Raw genomic sequence first — 22398 nt, forward strand, 5'->3', positions numbered from 1 at the left:
TGCTGTTCTTCCTCAATTTAAAAATCTAATAAAAATTATCGTCTCTGAGCGATTCTAATTGAGCTCATGTCTCTATAAATATCGATTTTTTTAAAACACGTTCCAACGTGCACGAAAATCTTAGTTTCATCATTTTTTTAGCATCATCACCTCGTGAACCCATCAATAGCGAAGTGTGCTTAATCGACTACTGATCCCATTTGAAGTTATAATTTAAGTAATATTTTATTACGGTTTCCGTCACGAGCACTCTGACATGGATTACATTTTGCAATAAGGAGCCACTATCTCTGACTCTCCTATAAAAGCACATATCTGCATAGGGAAACTATTGGCATGCATGTTGTTTCTAAAATGGGCCAGAAATGGTGGTTCCTTATTGCAAAATGTAATCCATATAACGTCGTTTCCTGGACGAAGGAACGTAACTCTGTTGTAAAGTCGCAAAATTGATTAAAAAAATCCAATTTTTACAAGAATGTTCCCAAGTAGTTTTTTTCCAACATTTTTCCGATTTTCGCAAGAGATCAAAAGAAAATCCCCCAGAAATTTCTAGTCAGAACTGCCTAAGGTTCTCCCAGTAAGAATGCAATTTGGGAGGGGCAATTTGGCAACATTGAAATGTAGTTACTTTCTTTCGCAAGGGAGACGACAATGATCAATCCTTTCCTATATCGGTTTAAACGGCAGATTAATCGAATCATCGAAAAGCACAGCATGCCACTAGAACACATATTATTTATGATTAAAATTTCCTTAAAATATTCGCTCTATCCATGGTTGCAGGCGTGAATGGAAAATATGAAAAATCTCTGCATGTGAAATATTTTATAAAATGTGACGAGACTGTGAAAAGTGTCATATTTTTCAGGGGCAACCCGCACTCAAATACACAAAAATAGAAGACAGACACAATTTTAACATTTTGCGAAACATGAAAAAGAACTGGTATTTTTCAATATTTTTCATAAATTTCTGAAATTTCATGAAATATTTCACTTGAAATTTCAAAATTTTATTTTTCATGAAAAATTGCAATCTTGGCTCTATCCGCGTTAGATAACGATTATGTTCAGCAGAAGGCGACTCGGAACTTCGCATCCTAAAATTCAGGAATTTTCTAAGTTCACCATCGATGAGCATCTGCTGCAACGGAATCAGTCGTTTTCAAAAGGGACCAGGGCCATTTCTTGACGAGTTTTAGTTAGCATGTCCTTGTATTCGACTCAAGGCTCATGCAAAAATTGACTTGTTCCATTTGAAAACAACCGATCCATGAACGGCGGAGCGTTTTGCCGACGCAACAGGACAAGGCGGAGATTGCGAAACGGAGGCACAACCTGTTGCGTCGTAAACTGCACTTGCACGCTCAGATTTGCCGAGAGTCTCAACACCTGAAAACATATTAGCCCGCAACCCGCTGTTACAAGGGTCACCCGTCCCTGCTAAAAATGGTGAGTTCAAATGAGTAGGAAATCAAAGTCATATGAATAGAATTTCAACTTAAATGCATAGAATTTAACTTATATAAGCAGAATTTCTCTATCCAGTTTCCGCCAACTTCTATGACTATAGAGATTTCAACTCACATGACTTGAATCTACCATGTCCAATATCTCAGAAACTAGTTACCGCATCAAAAAAATCATAAGAACAAAATGTTTTTATTTTTTAAATTTATATGGTTTGTCGGTGTCTTCTGGTCAGAAATGGCACTTCTGAAAAATGAAAAAAAAATTGATTCATATGAGTTGAACTTTTCTACTCTTATGAGTGGAATATTCTAGAGTCCCTTTATACCCAGAGTTAAGACAACTCGATTATCAGCTGACTGACAGCGGCCTTGGCTGGCCATGGAGGCCGAAACGAGTGCACCCAAACGAACGATATTGAGGGATAAGGATCAGGAATCCTGCGATGTCTGTCACACAAAAACAACAACATCAACAAATTGATCAATTAAAAAGAAAATGAGATTGATTTGTGAATAATTTCTTATTCTCTTTTCATTTTGGACCGATGGAAATGACAATTTACTCTTGATAAACCACAATTAGGTGATATTTTCATTATTCTTGTTCACATTCGAGGTACCGCCATCTTGGTGCACTCGTTTCGGCCTCCATGAGCGAGAACCAATCAGAATTGGATTTTTTTTTAGGCCACTTTCAGCCGAACCAAAAGTGAGTTGTCTTAACTCTGGGTATAAAGGGACTCTAGAATATTCTAGTGATATGAGTAGTATTTCTTCTCATATAGATATATAGGATCTCTACTCATATAAGTAGGAAGTTCTACTCATGTGAGTTGGCGAATTCTGAATAGCCTACTCGTCATTTTTAGCAGGGTGGAATGTAAGTTAAACGTATTTATGCTAAAAAGAAACCACGTGAAAGTGAATTAGATCCAAAGGAAATATGCGTGCGTATTTATGGAGCACGAGACCTAAGGAACCTATGCCTGGCCTATCCCTGGTAAAAATTGGCGATAGGAGCTGCGTTTCAAAATACCATAGAAGTTCTTATAGCCGACTGAAGAGGGCGATAGAAAATCATATAGCTGGCTGTAGAAAGTGGAAAAAAGCATACGGCCGGGCTACACGAAGCGATAAAAAATTAAACGACCGGGCTATAGTTTCAGTCGCCAGGCTTTACACTTTATCGCCTGGCTGTTGCTTTTTCGGCATCGGCTATAAAAGGCTCTAAGAAATTGTGTAGAAATTCGTGTGCTTTGTAAATCCTTAAGTTTGTGCGGAATCACCATAATATTTACAAAACGCACATTATATTTTCCTTTACTAAATATTTGTTTTCATCAATTAAAATGAGAATAATCCATACAGAGTGTGCATTTATGCAAACATTTCAAAGTCATGAGTTGAACAACGCTGACTCCACGAGATTAAATATTAGAGCCTATCACAAAGCGGAGCGGCGCGGCGGCCGCGGCGCACTGGCGCCTACAAACCTAACCGGGATACTTCACGCATTGCGCAATGCGTGAAGTATCCCTGTTAGGTTTGTAGGCGCCAATGCGCGTTTCGCGCTGGCTCCCCGCCCGCCGCGCCGCAGCGTACCACGGCGCCTGAAGCAACTATTTCACACCAGAGGTATTGCACGGTATCATACGAAATCGAAGGCGTTCCAACATATTAGGAATGGCAGGCATCCTTCAAAAGCACGGAGCTTTCCCTCGCAAAATAAATCAAGATACTACGGCCCAAAAAGAGAGCAGTATTCCAAAAACTCACTAAGTCCTAGCATCCGTAATTAGTAACGTTTAGCATACACTTTATCGTCAGGCTGTCACTTAATCGCCGTCGGCTATAAAAGGCTATAAGAAATTGTGTTGCCGGCTATAGAAGCTATTGGAAATCTTACAGTCGGCTCTAGGTCCATGGGATTTTGGAACACAAATTCTACTGTCAATTTTTACCAGGGATGGTTCTTCTTCATTTTAAATGTTTCCTTGAAGTTCCTTTTAGCATAAGTATGTCCAGTGGACTGATCATAGAAACTGATAAACAAAGGGACTGACAAAGATGACGAACGGAAAATGGACCGATCTTGTTGTTGGAAGTGAGAGGTTGCTGAAGATTCAGGGAAAACTGATGGACTAACTGTAGGGTGTCTCGTGGGATGCCTTTAATGAGCCCATTAACTACCTCCTTTGTCCATTACAATCAACCACTTCCACCAAAAAAATCACCCCAGTTTCGCTTTATCTTCATGGTCTGCAGCTTTGTCCATCAATTTCAATAATCAGCAAGTAGTTTTACTGCTACATATCTCCCAAACTGAAAAAGATATATGAACCCTTGTTTGACCAAATATCGAAACCTTTCACCCGTATGGCTTGCTACAAGTATTTAAATGGAGTTGAGTAATATGTGTATACATAAATGCTAGTTTCCGAGTTATGATTCGACCAAATTTTGCAAGTAGGAGCTACAATTTCTAGCTCATCCGTAAAAACTCAATGTGCGAAGGGAAACTAATAGTAGACATGTTATTTCTAGAGTGAGCCAAATATTCTAGTTCCTAATTACAAATGTAGTCCAATTTAGTGGGGCCGATAAGCATAACAATCGTGCACTTCTGGAAGAAAGCATGGAAATTTCAGGGATTCATCTCTACCCTATAGACATTCGATTCAGACATAGACCCCAAAAATCTGAGCCCCCTGGGGGGGCAGGGGGGCCCCCAAATTTTGAATTTTGAATAACTACTGAACGGCTAATGTTAGCGTAATTTGTTTTAAACAGGACGATAGGAAATTTTATCAGGAACAAAAATGGTTCATATGAATTTTTCTGTGGGATCGATATTTAAGGCGTGAAACGGAAAAACCATCGGGGGACGGGGAGCCGGCCGTTCTGAGGCAGATCCGCGCGCTGCGCTGTTTGCCCGGGACGCGCGCGGCGGCGCAGTACGGTGTTACCGACGAAACAGCCGCTTGTCTTGGTTTAATCTCAACGATGCGCAGTTTTAAAAAGTATTGTAAATATATCGTACTACCTATAAAGCCTTTAAATAGGGCTTAACTTATGCAGGTAATATATGTATACCAGCGAGCGCACGGCAACAGAAAGAGAAGGGGTTAAGTGCTGGAGTTCCGAATTGTTTTGTAGTATGGGTCTGTCAAGTTATTTACAGTATCCGAGATAACTGCATCAGACATCAGTTGAACGGAATAAAATCTGAGGCACAGTTGTCTCGGGAAGGGGGGGGGGGGGCTAAAAGTCACAAATCTTATTTGTGTACCACGATGACCTGAGAAATTATTTTAAAGTGTTTTTCTTTCTCTTTCTCTCGGTGCTGCAACATCAGGATGGTATCTAAAGATGCTTAATTAAGACAGGGAGCCTAATTTTGTAAACAATGAGCATACATAAAAACATGCTTATTCTCCTCTCTTTCAGGAACATTTTGGTACATCATTGCTACGTATAGGCATTTTTTTAAGAGGACCAAAACCACCTTCAAAACTTGCTCGAAAAAAACGGCAAAAGAATCTTGAGAAAGCTTGATAGGGATAAATGACCCCCAAAAAACCTTTGTTGGACTGCTTCTTGTTCAGTACAAAGAATATTATTAAGTAATAACTAGCCGCCGTATCCGCTAATCTGTCAAAACGGTCCATTTGAGTGATAGGAAGTCGCGCCTAAGTACTGGGAGCCTATCCTGCGCTTATGTCAGCGCATCATAGGTACGATATTCCGCAATCTCGGTAATTTTGCAACTGATTACTGATTTTGACTGATTTTTTGATATTTTGACGATAAATTAACCTTTTGATAATCTCTAAAGCTAATTCGATCAGTTTTACAATGTACGATAAAGTTTAAGGTGTCCGTTTTGTGCATTGCATATTTTGCAAGTCCCGTTTCTTGAAAATTGTCTCCGACATACTTACCTAGAACTTTTCCATGAGCTCCATACAAATCAAAAATCGGTACGAGATTTGCGGGTTGAAAAAGAAGAAATGCAATGAATTTCTTCCTAAGGCCTGGTCCTTCTCAGAGGTTCTTTAAAGAATCAGAACCTGCATGATAAATAAATTTCCTCCTATATTAATATTTTTTTCAATACAAATGTTACCAACTGCACTCTAAATTCCATGCAACAAAATGTAAGATAATATACATTGATTTTTTTTACTGCTCATTCCATTTTCTATGTGTCGTGGTAAGTACCAATAATATCTTCAAGGATGACTCGATAAAAAGATGCGATAGTATTAAGATATCTTCTTTTTTATCATTTATTTAATGAATTGTTCTATTTTTTTTGAAATATGCATATTTGTTGAATAACTGAAAAAATGGGGAGTTTATGAAAATGAAAACTTCTATTGACTGGCTGGAGAAAAAAAGAGGAGAAAAGAACATTGTCGGAATGTTCCGTATGAATCAGTACCTATGCAATGGACCACTAGACAAAGTACGAATTTCAGCATTCTGATACACGTTTCTTTACCAAAATTTCACGTAAAACACGATGCGCACAACGAATATTACCGAAATCAACTCCTTCCGAAGATATTAATGATTCTTGATGCGTGAATTCAAAGCACGCGCTCATGAAAACTCAATGCTCTACGTGATTCACATCGCTCGTAAACGTTATCATGAACGTCTCTGCGATGAAAAAATCTGGCAACCTCAATCTTGACACTTTGGCTCAGCTATAGCAAATTACTTATAGTTTGAAAAACACATGGTGGGAAATGAACACTGCTCGATTGAGAAGATTACTGAGACCGTTGTAGTGCGTGATTTGACTTACGTAGAGCTTTGAGTTTCCTGTGAGCGGGCAGTTCAAATTCCTCGTAACCAATGTGAAATAAAAATGTTAATATAGCTTCGTTAGGAGTTGGTTTCAGTAATTTTCGTTGCGCGAATCGTGTTCTACGTGAAATTTTGGTTAAGATACATGTATCAGAATGCTTAAATTCGTACCTTGTCTAGTGGTCCATTGCGAGAAACCAATGAACATGAACGAAAAACGATATTTCCTTCATTTTGAAGGAAATCTGGTAACCTTATAGTGGCGAAGGGACTGTGGAGCCCCCCTCCCCTCCCTCCTCACTCCTCGATTAATGTCTCTACCAAATGTTGCAAAATTCATGGTTATGTAAGCAGCTCATTGTCTCATTCGCCGAAAGTAACATGAAAAATAAGCTAAAAATAAGTTACGAAGGATCCGTCATTTCCAATAGTCATGAAAAAGTGGGTCAAAATCGTATTAAAACTTGTTATTTCGCTCTAATATCTTAAAAAAATGTAATCCTGTACAAAACTTACGTGAGGAAAGGGTAATTTACTCTGTAATCAGGTCGGAAAAGCTCTGCATTCAGAGAAAACAAGACGCGTGATGCGCGATGGCCGATCCCTCCTATTGACTCGGCGCTCTCACATTGGAGTATTTCGCTTTTGCTTGTTTTTATGTATTACTGATAAAAAGTAGAGTTTATTAAACTGAGGAAAAGTATTTAGGCAGTACGGTAAATTCATTATTATTTTTAAAACTGCGCATCGTTGAGATTAAACCAAGACAAGCGGCTGTTTCGTCGGTAACACCGTACTGCGCCGCCGCGCGCGTCCCGGGCAAACAGCGCAGCGCGCGGATCTGCCTCAGAACGGCCGCTCCCCGTCCCCCGATGGTTTTTCCCCGTTTCACGCCTTAAATATCGATCCCACAGAAAAATTCATAAGAACCATTTTTGTTTCTGATAAAATTTCCTATCGTCCTGTTTAAAACAAATTACGCTAACATTAGCCGTTCAGTAGTTATTCAAAATTCAAAATTTGGGGGCCCCCCTGCCCCCCCAGGGGGCTCAGATTTTTGGGTCTATGTCTGATCGAATGTCTATAGGGTAGAGATGAATCCCTGAAATTTCCATGCTTTCTTCCAGAAGTGCACGATTCTTATGATATTTTCCACTTATCGGCCCCACTAAATTGGACGTATTTCTACCAAACAGAACTGCATGCAGGTGGGAAAGATGAGGAGTGCTCGTTAGTTGAGGGCCGTATGAATGAATGGGTATTATGAACCGCCAGTGACGTCAGCGGTAACGAGGTCAACGCCGCGGTCACCTCTGTGGATCCCGCAAAGAGTTGGCACACAGTTCCGTTTGGCAGAATTGGAAATCCCGCTTTTCCAATTCAGCAAACTGATCAATGTGCCAACTGTGTGCGGGACTCATCCTCAGAATTTTGCAAGAAACTCAATTATGTAACAAAGCGAAAATTAAAGCAAAACTACAAAAAAAAAATCGTCTCTTGCAAAGGGCCTCCCAGCTCCCTGTAAGAATTTTGACCTGGAGACAAGCGTTGAATAGTAGCAGTACCCCATACAACACACGGTGTCCCTGAACAAGTTTAAATTATTTTATCTGCCACAATCCAGCAGTTTTAAGATTTTTGAACTACAGTGTCTTGAGTCATTTAATAATAAAAAAAAAAATCCGTCTTTATTCTGAGAAATAAATGCGATTCAAAAGTGTTTTGAGGCTATTACAGCTAAATCATCGATAGTAAATCCTGTTATATTATTGAAAAGAAATTGATTCGATAGTTTAATGCCTGTGTTTCTTACACACGATTATTTTAAGCACTCGGACACTTCTGCTACCAATTTTAGCTGCTTGGTAATTTCCTGAGAGCCGGTTATTGCAATACAGTCCAAAATACCTTTGAATCAACTTTATTTTCCAGGAGCTCGACAAAATTTTTTCTTTTTTGGCTTTAATTACACAGTGTTCACTCGTTTGAATGACTATCTACGTTTACAATACACGGTCTCGTCGAGGTGCGTGATTGACCTCGTAGTGTTGGATCGTGAATTCCTTCATGTCATATGCTTCTTAGCAATATATTAAATCTCTGTGAATAAAAACTAATGAGGTTGTTATATACGAGTCAATGACACGCCTTATATCAACACATTGTGTTGGAGTTCACTGCTTGTTTTCTCTTGGTATGAGGCGAATTTTGGAAAAACTTATTTTCCATTTATTCCGCTTTCAAAAAATAAAACAGGGTCGGAGACGTCACAAACGAGATACGTGGTTTGGATGTTTCAATGTCGATAGGTTTTTGGGCGAGATAGCAAAATATGGTAGGTTGTAAATTAAGAATGTCGACATGGAGAGCAAAATGGATTTGAATATTCTAAAATTAAATGAGAATGTGAGAATCAAGTATGGCCGATTGGTGATCTTCCGATTTGGACTCCAATGCTACACTGAAAAAAAAAAGATTGGTAGAATTTACCATTCCTTCACCCTGTATTTCACACAGCGTCAATTCAGAGTCAATTCTGCCAGAAGAAAGGTAAACGTTACCATATACTGGCACAGTAGTATTCCTCTGGCAGAATGGATTTGAAGATTAGTAGAATTTACCATTTCTTTGCGCTGTGTGAAGTACAGCGTGAAAGAATGGTGAATACTTGTACCAGTATACAGTGAGTATAAGGAAGTACCAGTAGAAGGCATGGTAAATACCTGTGCGAGTATACAGTAACGTTTACCTTTCTTCTGGCCGAATTGACTCTGAATTAATGCTTTGTGAAATACAGCGTGAAGGAATTGTAAATTCTACCAATCTTTTTTTTCAGTGTAGCTTTGCTGTCCAAATCGCAAGATTACCAATCGGCCACACTTGTTTCTCACATTCTCATTTAATTTTAGAATAACCAAATGCATTTTGGTAAATTCTACCAATCTTTATTTTCAGTATAGCGATGAGAATAAATGGATGTATACATGGCTTTTCCGTGACGCAACCCGCGACACGCGTCCGGAGAAGGTGGGGCTCCGGGAGGGAGTGCGTAAAGTGCAGCCGCCGGTTGGAAGAGACACAATGGAGAATGAGAAATCGATTGGTTAGGCGTCGTCATGGCGACTCCCCGCTGCCGGGAGATGTTCAGATCACTGTTACACACTTTCAATATAACGAGATTAACTGAAAGCTATTCTTTAATCCACTTGTTGTTCCCGGACCGTTCCTCACTCGATTCCTTATAATTTGTCGACGCCCCCGCCCCGCCCGCAGCCGCACCCGCACACCCCCACCCCCATGCAAACTTCCCCGGGATCGGGAACCCGGAACCGCAGTTGCGAGAATTAATCGAATCATTTCATTATCTGCACGACATGCTTCTATTCAACGCCCCAGTTCAGTGCAACGCGGATGTACCATCATTGGTTAGTCCAAAACTCAAGTCTTCACAAAACGAACTTATTAATTTTTGGGAGAAAAGTTTTGTCGGGTAAGAACTCAGTTTTCCGAAAAATGTTCGAAAATCAAAGCGCCGCACAGTGGATCGAGTCAATAGGAGAGGTCGGGCAACATTTGGAAACTTTAAGCGCTTATAAGTCCATTCATACAAAACTTTGAGGTTCTAAAAGTGGTTTCATTGGTTTCCTCTTAAAATCTCCTACAGAATGCACCCTTTGAAATTTAAAATGTGACGAAATAAACATCAAACTTTGCAGATTTAGTCAAAAATTTTATGTTCGCTCTCTCTAGTTGACTCGATCCACTGCGCGCCGGGTGCAGGTTAAAGATTATTAAAAATAATGTCACTCCCAAAATACCTTTGGAAAAAAAATGCGGATGGAAAAAACCTTATCATAAGATCCTAATAAACCCAAAGGATTAGTAGATCGATTAATGGGTCGATAGATATACCCTCTCCTTTTTTTACATAACAGTAAGAACTCTCATATCAATATCGATGCATGTCGCAGTCATTTTGAACTTCCATTCTGGAGTAGAGTCATGCCTTAAATGAGGCAGCTTGACTAGAAGAATATCTATTATTTTACAGAAAGGAAGAGCATCGATAAGGTCCATTTTTGAGCCCACCCTGAATTTCCTTACTGTGTAATTATTTGCTGATTAAACGTCTATATTCTAATGCATCAGGATTTGGTCCTTTTTGGTCTCCTCTCGGGTCTAATGCTGGCTTTAACAAAGTGCTGAAGGTCAATTCGGGCAAGAAATGTGGATTTTTCGAAATTCGACCCCAAAGCGCAAACCCGCATGTTTACTGCTAAGAAAGAACGCTGTATGAACATTCGAGATTTTTCAACTTTCCTTCAGTAAAATTTTTATTTTTGGGGAGAGTTAAGCACATTTTCCCTTGAAATTAACAGGAACTTCACTGCAAAAAAGCATTAAAGTTGAGAATATCCAGGGTGGACCCAAAAACGGCCCTCATCGACATCCCTGCTTTCAATGGACGGAACTACGGTTACCACGTTGCAGGGATTGCCATTATACTTAATCGAAGATTCCAAAATAAGGTGAGTAAACTGCACCGAATAAGCTTCGGTCAAGGGCTCTCTCAGGAGCACACTACCGTGCTAAGGAAAAACGCCGTATGAACCTCCACGTGCTGCCAAATTTCCTTTGGTAAATCACGAGTTTTCGGGAAAATTTGTAAATATTTTTCTTCCAATTTTTCAGATAATTTTCTTCGCAATTTTACCTACAGTTCTTGAACATTTATCGGTAATATATTCTTAAATATCCTCAAAAATAAACATTTTATCGAAGAAAATTTGGCAACTCTCGAGTGATCATACGGCGTTCTTCCCCACACTGGCAGGATACGATTGCGGAGAGGATTGAAAACCCGAGTGGCGGGTCTTTTTCAGGTTGCGGTTGCATGGTGGCGGTCCACATCGCATGGTGCGCGCACAGGTGAAAAGACCCGTCAAGGTTGAGAGTAATTTGAAAAAGGGGCAGGGGCATCGCATGTTTAATACATGGCCGAGGGATTTATCAGGTGCCAGGATATCACGCCCTCTGCTCCCACACCTCACTAATGGATTGATTTCACAATCCATCGATGATGCCAAGCTCATCGTTCAACGTTCCGCCGTTAACGGGGGTTTTAGATAGCCCGATAGCGTTCAGCGAACTAGTCATATCTGCACTGGTTCGTATTAAAGAGCACGAACCTCGGTACCCTTCGGTGCCTGCCATACATGAGTGTTCCAGATCAGAAAAAAATCCGTCTAGGATTTGGGCCCCAGTAGAAATTCTGAAAGGTGGGTGCAAGAATTGAGCTGAAAAAAATTTAGGGTCGGACCGATAATTTTTGGAAGGTGCACAACCCCCCCCCCCTTTTTTTTGGACAAAAATTGTATTTTCACACTCGGACAATTTCAGCATGCTCTGTATATTTGGAATTATGGCATCCAGTAAATGATATAAAAGACAGAATACCAAAGTACGTATAGAGCTGATCAGAATTTGGGTACATGGCGTGGCGTGCTTTGCGATGTATCGATTTATCTGCCATTTAAACCAATGAAAAAGGATCGATAGACAAGGTGTTTGCAACGAACACCTTAATAATCGATTCTTTACCATAGCTTCAAATGGAGACATATCGACGCAATCGATCATTTACGGCACGCCACTGCTCTTTCAAGCAAAAAAGTAGTGCTTTTTCGATGGCATGGCACAATGTAAAGTTTAAAATTGGAAGGGTCGCGACGGTGCCCTTGATCAGATGCACTGTTCAATTCTTTCTACATATTTGAAGGTGTGGTCGTCATCTCGTGAAATTACGGGCTGGTTTTCAAATGAGCAGGCCTCGAAGTGTCCGGAGGGCAGGCCAAACCAAAAGAATGGTTGGAGGCTCCTCCTCATAAGGGTGCACAAGACATCTACGAGTGTCCACGAGATTTTCCTAAAAGAGCCAAATGGGATGTAGCCCCCGAGGTTCAGGTGGCACACAGTGGATCGAGTCAATAGGAGAGGTTGGACAAAATTTGGAAACTTTAAAAGCTCATAACTCTGTTTTTACAGAATTTTGAGGTCTTGAAAATGGTCCCGTTGGTTTTCACGTAAAATTTTCTTTAAGAATCACCCCTCGTAAATTAAAATATGACAAAATAATGATCTAAATTTGCAGTTTTAGTCAAAAAATTCATGTCCAGCCTCTCCCATTGATTCGGTCCATTGTGCGGCAGTCGCTTGCATCATCCTCCAGGCCAGTCCGCCTCTGGCTCACAGTCTGTTGGACCAAAAATGTTCTGAAATTAACGCATGACGCCACATTCAGGTTTCTTCCAAACGTTTTTACGGTTTTTGTTTCCTCGCCTATGTATCACAGTTACTACGAGAGGCAATCCCGCTTGGAAAGGAGCCCGTGAAAACCGGGCTGTAAAGTTAAACGTAATACATTTAAAGGTGACAGGCACGGAGGAATATGAGCTGCTGCGGTTTTGATAAAAGTTCACGTTGCGCTGCGGCTGACCCCATAAATCATTTTGTTTGTGCGTTAGCCTAAGCGAGTCAAAACTCCGTAATTATCAGCTGGAAAAAAAGAAATAAGCCTCCATCTGGCGGATGAAAGCATTCTTCCTCATCGGAACTTAAACATCTTCGAAGGATTGACGGATAAAATTAAAAGGAAAAAAAGTAAGAATAAAAAAACCTTGGAACTTTTAGAACACCCGGTGCCCGAGAGTTTTGCGGGGAAAACGCGGTCGAAAGTCTAAAATTACTTTTTAAGCACGTGGAATATTATCATTCGCAATGCTTAAGGCTACGATCATCATTCATGGAGTTTAAACTTCGCCTCAACTTGTTTGTTTCGAGGATTTGTTGACCTCGGTTTTTTCCCCTTTGAGCGATACAGCTCCTTCTCGCCGAATCGCTCCGTGCTGGCGAATCAAAATAATTATGTTTCCTGTACTCCTCATAAATTCTTTATTTTCCATCTCGTTTTGCGGGAGATAATTGGCATTTTTTCTTGGAAGATTAAAGCAAAATATTATGAGAGACGATGAAAGTTGCTCCTTCAAGGTTTAAACATACAACGATCGGAAAACAACTGGAGGTAGGCAGAGGGGATAAAAACATGAATTAGTAAATTAGGAGGAAAAAAGAGAAACAATTTTTTTAAGTATCGGCTCCTTTTCATAATTGATAGATAAAGTTTAGTTTCTTAACTTGCTGGTAGTTTCGTAGATTCGAATTAGGTATAAAATATTCAATGCGATAAAAATTGCTTTCTCAAAGTTTAAACATCTAAGGATTAAAAAGTATATGGTAAAAATTGGCAGTAGAATCTGTGATCCAAAATACCATAGACCTGAAGCCGGCTGTAAGATTTCCGATAGCTTCTGTAGCCGGCTGTACAATTTCTTATAGCCTTTTATAGTCGATGGCGACTAAGCAACGGCCAGACGATAAAGTTTATGCTGAACGTTTCTAAATACGGATACTAGGACTTAGTGAGGTTTTGGACTACCGCTCGCTTTTTGTGCCGTAGTATCTTGATACATTTTGCGAGGAAAGCTCCGTACTTTTGAGGGATGCCTGTCATTCTTAATATGTTGGAGCGCATTCAATTTTTTATGATACTGTGCAATACCTCTGGTGTGAAATAGTTGCTTCAGACGCCGTGGCACGCTGCGGTGCGGCGGGCGGGCAGCGAGAGCGCGAAACGCGGATTGGCGCCTACAAACCTAACAGTGATACTGCACGCATTGCGCAATGCGTGAAGTATCCCTGTTAGGTTTGTAGGCGCCAGTGCGTCGCCGCTCCGCTTTGTGTTAGGCTCTAATATTTAATCTCGCGGAGTCAGCGTTTTTCAACACATGATTCTGAAATGTTTGCACACTCTGTATGGATTATTCTCATTTTAATTGATAAAAAAAATGTGTTTTAAAGGAAAATATAATGTGTGTTTTGTAAACTTTAAGGTAGTTCCGTATAAAACTTAATGATTTCCAAAGCACACGAATTTCTACATAATTTCTTATAGCTTTTTATAGCCAATGGTGATCAAGTGTATAGCCCGGCGATAGAAACTATAGGCTGACTGTATACTTTTTTATAGCTTCGTATAGCCCAGCCCGGCTATATGATTTGCTCCGCTTTCTACAGCCAGCTATGATTTTTTATAGCCTTCTTTAGTCCACTATAAGAACTCCTATGGTATTTTGAAACGCAGCTGCTATCGCCAATTTTTACCAGGATAACGTAATAAGAAAAGGCTGAAAACATATATATTAATTTTAAAACGCAAATTTTCAGTGCTTGGAAAGCTATCTATAAGAGGGCAAGTTCTTAGCATTTTTTGATAATGCTGAGTGGTTTCAGGTCTTTCGTACATGAATGCGAATAATTTACGATAAGCAAATGTTTTAACATATAGGAGTTTTTTTGCCTATTCTGCGAAAATTAAGGCTAACAGGCGGGCCGCTCCGAGTTAATACTGCAAGATTCACTCCTTTGTTTTTAAGTTTGATCAGTCCTTCCTCAATTTCAAATTAGGTATCAGGAGTAAAAGGCAGCTCAATATGTTTTCTCTCACTAGCGTTGTATTCACGTTTTTTTCTCTTAATTCTTTGTTTGAATTTCAATTGTAGTAATACGATCAAAACCAAACGAATGAGGCATACTCCACCCGATGAGCCGTGGTTCATGACACATGACATGTCGGTTTGACAAAATTTATTTGAGAAGCTATTGAAATGTCTTAACTTAATAATTCATATTTTTTGGAATTTTCAGCACAAATTTGCCGTCTAAACGAAAAATGTATACCGTCAATATCTTGCGTTCAAGAGGTTAACCATAAATAAAGCCGGTCAGATCGATTTGCTGGTAAGCGCTAAGTGCGTCAAGCTCTAAGTCTATAGATCTTGGGTTCGAATCCAGGTTGTGACAAAAAACTAACGGACTGTTGAAACAGATTCCTCTTTCCCTAAATCCTGAAAATTTCAAAGACTACTTAGAGCGTTCATGTTAAAAACCTCTGTATTTTAATAAAGTAAAATGTACAAAGAGCCAGCAAGCCATACGGCAAAAAAAGGGGAAAGGAAGATAATACTCGCCGGAAATATAAAGTTTAATCAAAAAGGATAAAAAAAAGGATGAAGAAATCTAAAAGGAGGTTTCTTGGAAAACGTTAACTGCAAGATGAAGAGAGGGGGTTTGCAAAAGGATTGGCAGTGCCAAAGATTGGGTATACTTGTTGACTGTAATGAGTCATGAAAGTAAATAAGGTTGTCAATACAAATGCTATTAAAACAGCACCAACCGAGTCAAAACAACTTATTTTTCCACGGAAAAAAAGTTGGTAAGCTTTTTACTTCAAATCCCTCTTCAATCCTCGTTATTTGGTCGTAATACAGTGCCTTTGAAGAAGGATGAAGTATAATACATATGCTGGAATCAAACGAAAACCTTTCATCGGCTTGAAATCGGCTGTGATCCTACCGATGAAAACATTCAGCAAAATAACCTACTTCAGAAACACTGTTTCCTGTCTCTAAGAATCTATATACCACACCCATCAAGATCAAAAGGTCCATATTTTTACGCCGAATTTTCCTTATTGAATTTTAACTCTCAAAACATCTTTGGGATTATCATACTGCTTCCCTGTAATGGGTTAGTCAAGTGCCTATTCTGTCGTGCTAAAGAAAAACGCCGTATGAGCCTTTAGGCGTCGCCAAATTTTCTTTGAAAAATCATGAATTTTCGGGAGTATTTTTAAACATTTTTCTTCCAATCTTTCAAAGACTTTTGCTCGTAATTTGATCTAAATAGTCTGAAAATTTCTCAGGAAAATACTCATAACTTTCTTCATAAATAAATATTTTCTAAGAAGAAATTTGGCAACATGTGAATGCTCATACGGCGTTTTTCCTTAGCTCGACAGAACCAAATGGACAGGTTTAGGCCGCCGTGTCTGAGCGGCACAGTGGATCGAGTCAATGGGAGAAGTCGGACAAAATTTGGAAACTTCAAACGCTTATAACTCCGTTTAAACAAAACTTTGAGATTTAAAAAGCGGTTCCATTGGTTTCCTCGTGAAATTTTCTTCTGTAAGCATCCCTTGCAATTTAAAATGTGACGAAATAAACATCGAAGTTTGAAGTTTTAGTCAAAAATTGCATGTCCGATCTTTCTAATGGACTCAATCCACTGTGCGGCAGCGCGATGTTGTTCCCATGGAAAGAAAGGTAGGAGGATATTAAAAACTCTCTGCCGCTGTCGACCTTTCTTCCTCCTCTTTCTTTGCCTTCGAAAAGATTTGGACGTATTTCTGCCAAACGGAACTATGTGCATTAAGCCATGAGCCCTAAGATCCATAAGAATAAACGCATAACAGGGCTCACATCATAATGCACATAGTTCCGTTTGGCAGAAATGCGAAACCCACTCGACGAACTAGGATTTCAAATGCATCCGGCCCATCAGAAGCACACCTTCTCCTCGAGGAAGTTTACACGGAAGAAACTTCCGCTTTTGGCTCGGCGGCAGGCGCGGATTTTTAAAACGGATATGTCACTTCATTAATTAAATCCTCTCTAAACGCGTCGATTCAAGAGGCCAAGTTGTTTGCGAATTCGCGCGCGACGCTGCTACTGAAGGACGCAGACAAGGCTGTCGAATTGTGTGATAGAACACGCATATTTTGCTCGGCATCATTCAAGGAACCTCAAACATTTGTGTAGAGCGTTCTTCTATATCCAGTGGCGATTTTGCAAGTTGGCAACCCTGTTTCTCTACCGTTTACATCCATTGAAAATATCGATTTTAGGTGAGGCAAGCTGCCGCACCAGGAATCGATTGTTTTACATACATTTGAATGGAAGGAAAACAGTGATGCCAAGTTTCAAGACCCGCTGCTCTCTACATCCTCAAATCAAAATTTTTAAGTTGAGTTTTCTTGTGGACGATTAACAAGAGAGCGTGACTCCATACCAATTTTCCATCTAAAATTTTACAAAATTTCACGTGTTATATCAAAAAAATCAAATTCTGTTCTTTGGTCTGAGAGATACGGTGGCGAAGTTTCATGAAAAATAAAATCGTGAAAGTTTTCGTGAAATATCTCATGAAATTTGAGAAAAATGTAAAATGTATCAGATCGTGAAAGTTTACGTGAAATATTTCATGAAATTTCAGAAAATTGTAAAATGTATCAGAAGATGTATCTGTCGTTGACTATCAACTCTCGTCAAAAAAGTATGAAAATACTGTCAAAATTATTTAGAAACATTTTTTCACTCGTTTTTATCACTCACGTTTGCTACATAATAAACAGGATTGAAAATTCAAATTTAGACGAAGACATTATGGTTTTATTTATTTTATTTTTTTTTTTGTGTAGTTTGGTTTTTTAAATGCGGTTTGTACATTCCCTTAAAATGATCGCTTCATATTTGTAAAAAATTTCTTACCCCTGTGAAATTACACGAAATATTTCGCGGAAATTTCCAATTTTTCGTAAGTTCCTTTCGTTCCATACCACGCTGCGTTGAAACGACAATATCGCCACCTTCCAGCCAAAGTATTACAAGCACCATGCGAGGTTTAAAAACCTCCGCCGTCATGTTATTGTTTTAAAGAGAAATTATTCAACGAAGCTGTCCGAAAATTTCGCTGAATTTTTAAATTTTCAAATTGACCAACCAAAAATTTCACAGTGAAAAAATCATATGGCGGCGGACATGTTTAAACATCGCGTGCGAAGCTTGTGATACCTTGGCCGGAAGTAGAGTCCTTCTACAGAGAGAGTTGAGACAACGCGGCTTATGGATGTCACAAACGGTTATAAAGATTACACAAATCGGACGTTTTTTGTAATCTTTGATCAACCTGTCTCCGTTCTCTCTCTCATTTTATTTGTTCCCTGCTGTACCCCCGACGCCCTGGTCCATTTCAGTTTATAATCTTTGCAATTGATGAAAATGTTATCTTTATTCGCGTTTGTGACACGGTGAAGGTCTAAAATACGGGAACCAATCAGAAATAGATTCCTATTGTCTTTACTCTCAGTATAAAAGGACTCTAGACGGAAGGTGACGAATATGTGAGAGAGTGCTGAATTTTCAGGACGATATGGCATCCACTGTGCCAGACTACGTGATGAAATGTTCACATTTCCCAGTGAGTCACGGCGGGAAAATTGGCGATTATTCGACAAGATATGGCAACGATGAGGGTTGGGAGCGAAACCGAGACGGGAAGTTATTATTCTGGATTATGTTTGTTAAACGAATCCATTTAAGCTCAAATGACCCATAAAAACTCTTGCACTCTCTCTAATTCAATTCAATTTTCCGCTTAATATGAGGAAACCCTTATGCTGGGGATGAAACATGACAAGCCACCTTGTCGAGCCCGCTTTGAATTTCCAGAAAAGTTCGGGGGGTTTCCCGGCGCTTTTCAACGGCTGTTTTTGCGTCCCGCTCGGGTTCAAACTCGATTTAAAACTCTGAAACCCGAGCAACTCCAAGTTTGGCCGGTCCGCGCGCCCCTTTCGGGTGTCCCTACCGAAAGGGCGCCGGTTCATCGATGCGGAAGGGACGGTGGACTCGCATTTTTCACTCGTCCAGGATCATGACGTCATTTTAGTAAGCGACCCTCCTATGAATATTCCTCTCCGATGACTTATCCCTCCGTGCGAAGGAAGAGCGGCCTATAAGTATTCGTATGTTGCTAAAATCCTGATAAAGTATGACTTTTTCTTGAAAACTTGTAAATTTTATTCCGTTGATTTTCCACGAAATTGTGTTTGCAATTAAATCAGCAAACTGCCGAATTTTTCCTGATAAAATCTGATTTTTATTAAAACGCGTAAATTTTATTCCTTTCATTTTCCACAAATTTGTGCTGGCAAATAAATTGAACTGTCGAATTTTCCCTGATAAAAATTCATTTTCTCCAAAAAAAAATTTGGCAACGTCCGATACCTCAAAATACGTTCATCCTTAGCACGGCAGAGTGAATAACTCAAGATGCGCATGCGACGTTGATTAAGGCGCCGTGGTACAACTATTCGTACTCTATGGATGTGCGTGTTGCATACGCAAAAATTGAAGGCGTTTTGCCCTTTTATACGTTTGTGGTTGCAGCTTACGGCGAGGCGACACGCGATGCGCTATTGATGCAACTATTTATATTTAATTACCGAATAAACTGTTCAAAGTAACCCAAAAATCATGAACACGGAAACTTTCAGCTGTGTAGTTCCATGGTGAAACTACGTATCTCGACCTGCAACGTTGCGGATTCCACATGTTTTTTCACCTGAAGGGTACCTGATCCTTTATCATTTGGGACCGTCTGCCGCGATGAAAAAAAATCGACGATTTTGCATTACTGTTAGTGATTTCCACACAATTCTTTAGTTGTAATTACAATTTGAATATTTTCATAACAAAAAACAACAGTACCACATTTTATCAGTATCGAAGAATTGTTACAACAAAAAGAACACCGTAGTTACAATTAATTATAGAACTACGTGGGACCTTGAATTCATTTCGACTGTTGTTTACACAGAAGTCATATGTGCAGCAAAATGCAAAGATACGGATATTTTCCTTCGTAAGTTAAATGTACACGAAATTAAAGTGCAATCAAAATTTTATGAAAAAGTGAGGGGAAAAAATTCACAATTTTTTTTCGAGCTTTGTGCTTGCAAATTTTGGAAAATTGTCCTTGCAAATAAATTGAATTGTCGCATTTTTCCTGATAAAAATCGATTTTCTCCAAAAATAATTGTGCATTTTTTCCCCTCATTTTTTCATAAAGTTCTGATTGCACTTTAATTTCGTGTATATTTAAATTACGAAGGAAAATATCCGTATCTTTGCATTTTGCTGCACATATGACTTCTGTGTAAACAACAGTCGAAATGAATTCAAGGTCCCACGTAGTTCTATAATTAATTGTAACTACGGTGTTCTTTTTGTAGTAACAATTCTTCGACACTGATAAAATGTGGTACTGTTGTTTTTTGTTATGAAAATATTCAAATTGTAATTACAACTAAAGAATTGTGTGGAAATCACTAACAGTAATGCAAAATCGTCGATTTTTTTTCATCGCGGCAGACGGTCCCAAATGATAAAGGATCAGGTACCCTTCAGGTGAAAAAACATGGGGAATCCGCAACGTTGCAGGTCGAGATACGTAGTTTCACCATGGAACTACACAGCTGAAAGTTTCCGTGTTCATGATTTTTGGGTTACTTTGAACAGTTTATTCGGTAATTAAATATAAATAGTTGCATCAATAGCGCATCGCGTGTCGCCTCGCCGTAAGCTGCAACCACAAACGTATAAAAGGGCAAAACGCCTTCAATTTTTGCGTATGCAACACGCACATCCATAGAGTACGAATAGTTGTACCACGGCGCCTTAATCAACGTTGCATTCGCATCTTGAGTTATTCACTCTGCCGTGCTAAGGATGAACGTATTTTGAGGTATCGAACGTTGTCAAATTTTCTTTGATTTTAAATAAGTTTTCAAGGAAATTTGGGAACATTTTCCCCCCAATTCGCCAAAGAATTTCAATCGCAGGCAATTTTTAAAAAGGTCAAAGCTGGATTAAACGAGATTTTGTAAAAAAAAAAAACCGATGAGCAGGTCTTGCCTAAAAAAGTAATTTAAGACGGGAGATTTGCAAAGTTGAAAATCAAAATACGCTGCTGCACAATTAAAAATTTCCGTGTCTTTGGTTGCTATGGGTTACTCGGGGACACTTTTTTCGGTCATATTGACCAAATTTTTGCTAAAATCGACCACTTTTGTTACACTGAGACATCAGGAGATGAAGAAAGTGCCCTTGCTAAACTGATGTACTAATTTGTCTCGATGCCACTCAGAAAGAGCTACTTGCAAGTGACTAACTAATTTGAAAATCACAAATGTAATCCAGGCACGGTCCTGTCGATTCGTGCCTGGTTCTTAAAGGTCCAGTTACACGATCAAATTGAGCCATCAAATTGGGCCTCTCATTGGTCGCATCCTCACCTCAGGTCTTTTTCCACCAATCAGAGCTTCAGTTTGATGGCTCAATTTGATCATGTATCTGAACCTTAACAAGGTAGCGAATTTCAACCCATGATTTTGTCAATGTTACTCGAGAAAAAACTAACCTAAAAATATTAATTGTACGTTTAGGTTACCCTGTATTCTATTTCTCATATCAACACAAAATGTCGGCTACTTCTTAGTATCGACTAGGGTCGCTTTATACTGAGAGTAAAGACAATACGAATCCATTTCTGATTGGTTTCCGTATTTTAGGACTTCACAGTGTCATAAACGGGAATAAATATTACAGTTTCACCAATTGCAAAGATTATAAACTGGAATGGACCGGGACCTTAGGGGTACGGCAACAAATGGAATGAGAAAGGGAACGGAGATAGGAATTGGGGAATGGGTTGATTAAAGATTACGAAAAACGTCCGATTTGTGTAATCTTTATATTCCCGTTTGTGACGTTTATGAGTCGCGTCGTCTTAACTCTCTCTATAAAGAGACTCTAGTGTCTACGACACGCGTGGTGGAATAGCGCAAAATCGAACTGACTTTCGGGGGCTCCAGACCCTTCTCGTCGAGGGGACGCTGGAAAAAACAAAAAAGGCGCGGCGTTGGTAATTCGAAACTCGGGACAAAAAAGTGGCCGGGAATTGAGAGGACCCGGGCCAGGAAAAGAAAAAGAAGTCAGGGCCGGAGTCGGAAAGGACGGAAGTGAAAAGTGTCTACCCTCATCCGTAATTTGTCACTTTTGAGACGATAAAATATAGGCACCCCACCGCGCGCAGGAAGCCGAATCGTCGGGTCACACCAAAGTCTCCGCACGAAACTGTGATTTGGATGACTTTTTCCCGAAAAAATCGGCAACCCTGCAAACAATGCTGCCGGTTCATGGCTACCATTTGCAATCCCACTACCACGACGCACATTGTGGTCATTAACCTTCAAACCTGACCAAAACCACACGATAACCAAAAAAGTTCATGAGGTAAAAAAAAAAATAAAAAAAAAAAATAAAAAAAAATATCAACGGACTTAATGAACCTATTGAGACAGATTTGAAAAAGTG

At 39.5% G+C, this 22398-nt stretch overlaps 1 protein-coding gene across 4 annotated transcripts in view; it reads right to left on the reverse strand.

The window, feature by feature from the left end:
- LOC109043284 (inactive dipeptidyl peptidase 10) overlaps positions 1–22398 on the reverse strand; it is a 445954-nt gene that overhangs the window by 96066 nt on the left and 327490 nt on the right. The gene's annotated exons all lie outside the window — the stretch shown is intronic.

This window comes from Bemisia tabaci, chromosome 3 (assembly GCF_918797505.1).
Source record: "Bemisia tabaci chromosome 3, PGI_BMITA_v3".
NCBI classification, from domain to species: domain Eukaryota; kingdom Metazoa; phylum Arthropoda; class Insecta; order Hemiptera; family Aleyrodidae; genus Bemisia; species Bemisia tabaci.